Genomic DNA, 2,913 nt, shown 5'->3' with positions numbered 1-2,913 from the left:
TAGTGTCAATAGTGTACAAACTGCTAAGTTTGGTGTCTTGCATGCATTGTTATTTGATTTTTGTTGCATTTTGATTAGTCCTTATTATTAAAAATCCAAAAATATTTTTAATTTGTGTCTTTTCAAGTCAATAATACAGAGAATTGAAGATTCAGAACATACTGCAGAGGAATCACACAGAAAAAGCTGAGCATTCAAAAATGCCCAGTGAAGAAGACAAACTGGCGTTTAAACGCCAGCCAGGGTGCCTGGCTGGGCGTTTAACGCCCAAAAGGGTAGTAGTTTGGGCGTTAAACGCCAGAATGTGCACCATTCTGGGCGTTTAACGCCAGGATGGCAAAGGGGGAAGATTTTGTTTTCAAAATCAATTTTTTTTCAAGTTTTCAAAGTTTTTCAAAATCAAATCTTTTTCAAATCATATCTTTTCAATCAAATGTTTTCAAAATCAATTTCTTTCCTTTTTCAAAGATACTTACTAACAATTAATGATTTGATTGAACATTTTTTGCCTTTTCTGTTAAGGAAGGTTTTATGTTTGAATCATATCTTTTCTTGTTAGGCAAGTCATTAATTTTTAAAATCAAATCTTTTTAAAATGTTTTTCAAATCAAATCTTTTTAAAAATGTTTTCAAATCATATCTTCTTAAATCACATTTTTTTAAAATCAATCATATCTTTTTAATGACATCTTTTTCAAAATAGTTTTCAATCAAATCTTTTTAACTTCTAATTTCAAAATCTTTTTCAAAAATCACTTGATCTCTTTCTCACTCTTATTTTCGAAAATCAATTTGTGTTTTTCAAAAATATTTTCAAAATCTTTTACTTAATTTTCGAAAATTACTTCCCTTCTTCTCACATCCTTCTATTTTTGGACTAACTCTATTCCTTAATGCAAAATTCGAACTCCATCTTCTTTGATAAGTTCGAATTTTCTACTTCTGCCCTCCATTTTTCCTCCTCTGACACCTCAAGGAATCTCTATACTGTGACATAGAGGATTCCATATTTTCTTGTTCTCTTCTCTTTCATATGAGCGGGAACAAAGACAAAGGCATTCTTGTTGAAGCTGACCCTGAACCTGAGAGGACCTTGAAGCGAAAGCTAAGAGAAGCTAAGGCACAACTCTCTGTAGAGGATCTAACCGAATTCTTCAAAGAAGAAAAAGACATGGCAGCCGAAAACAACAACAATGCAAGGAAGGTGCTGGGTGACTTTACTGCACCTACTCCCGACTTCTATGGGAGAAGCATCTCTATCCCTGCCATTGGAGCAAACAACTTTGAGCTTAAGCCTCAATTAGTTTCTCTAATGCAACAGAATTGCAAGTTCCATGGACTTCCAATGGAAGATCCTCATCAGTTCTTAGCTGAATTCTTGCAAATCTGTGACACAGTCAAGACTAATGGGGTAGACCCTGAGGTCTATAGACTGATGCTATTCCCTTTTGCTGTAAGAGACAGAGCTAGAATATGGTTGGACTCTCAACCTAAAGAAAGCCTGGACTCTTGGGAAAAGCTAGTCAATGCCTTCTTGGCAAAGTTCTTTCCACCTCAAAAATGGAGTAAGCTTAGAGTGGAAGTCCAAACCTTCAAACAGAAGGATGGAGAATCCCTCTATGAAGCTTGGGAAAGATACAAACAATTAATCAGAAAATGTCCTTCTGACATGCTTTCTGAATGGAGCATCATAGGTATTTTCTATGATGGTCTCTCTGAACTATCCAAGATGTCCTTGGATAGCTCTGCTGGAGGATCTCTTCATCTGAAGAAGACGCCTACAGAAGCTCAAGAGCTCATTGAAATGGTTGCAAATAACCAATTCATGTACACTTCTGAGAGAAATCCTGTGAACAATGGGACAAGTCAGAAGAAAGGAGTTCTTGAGATTGACACTCTGAACGCCATTTTGGCTCAGAATAAGATATTGACTCAACAAGTCAATTTGATTTCTCAAAGTCTGTCTGGAATGCAAAATGCACCAAGCAGTACTAAGGATGCTTCATCTAAGGGAGAAGCCTATGATCCTGAGAACCCTTCAATGGAAGAGGTGAATTACCTAGGAGAACCCTATGGAAACTCCTATAATTCTTCATGGAGAAATCACCCCAATTTCTCATGGAAGAATCAAGAGAAACCTCAACAAGGTTTCAACAATAATAATGGTGGAAGAAACAGGTTTAACAATGGCAAACCTTTTCCATCATCTTCTCAGCAACAGACAGAGAGTTCTAAGCAGAATACTTCTGACTTAGCAACGATGGTCTCTGATCTAATAAAGACCACTCAAAGTTTCATGAATGAAACAAGGTCCTCCATCAGAAATTTGGAAGGACAAGTGGGTCAGCTGAGCAAGAAAGTTACTGAACTCCCTCCTAGCACTCTCCCAAGTAATACAGAAGAAAATCCAAAAGGAGAGTGCAAAGCCATAGACATGGCCGAATATGGAGAGGAAAGAGAGGAGGAGGACGCCACTGAGGAAGACCTCAATGGGCGTGTACCAATCTCCTCTGAGTTCCTCAATGAGGAACAATGGGAATCTGAGGCTCAAAATGAGACCATAGAGATTCCATTGGACTTACTTCTGCCATTCATGAGCTCTGATGAGTATTCTTCCTCTGAAGAGGATGAGTATGTCACTGAAGAGCAAGTTGCTAAATACCGTGGAGCAATCATGAAACTGAATGACAAGTTATTTGGAAATGAGACTTGGGAGGATGAACCACCCTTGCTCACCAAAGAACTGAATGACTTGTCTAGGCAGAAACTGCCTCAAAAGAGGCAGGATCCTGGGAAGTTTTCTATACCTTGTACCATAGGCACCATGACCTTCAAGAAGGCCTTGTGTGACTTAGGGTCAAGTGTAAACCTCATGCCCCTCTCTGTAATGGAGAAATTAGGGATCTTTGAGGT

The 2,913-nt window shown here is 38.2% G+C and overlaps 1 non-coding gene across 1 annotated transcript; it reads right to left on the bottom strand.

Moving 5' to 3' along the window:
- Nucleotides 1-1,567: 1,567 nt before the first annotated feature.
- On the bottom strand, nucleotides 1,568-1,675 carry LOC130972187 (small nucleolar RNA R71). Its single transcript, XR_009083381.1, has one exon. It is a non-coding gene; the product is annotated as a small nucleolar RNA R71 (small nucleolar RNA).
- Between the last annotated feature and the right edge of the window lie 1,238 nt (nucleotides 1,676-2,913).

The sequence above is a fragment of the Arachis stenosperma genome, chromosome 3, assembly GCF_014773155.1.
Source record: "Arachis stenosperma cultivar V10309 chromosome 3, arast.V10309.gnm1.PFL2, whole genome shotgun sequence".
In the NCBI taxonomy this organism is placed as follows: Eukaryota; Viridiplantae; Streptophyta; class Magnoliopsida; order Fabales; family Fabaceae; genus Arachis; species Arachis stenosperma.
Note: the sequence above shows the minus strand (reverse complement) of the source record. Positions and strands in the feature narration are given on the sequence as shown.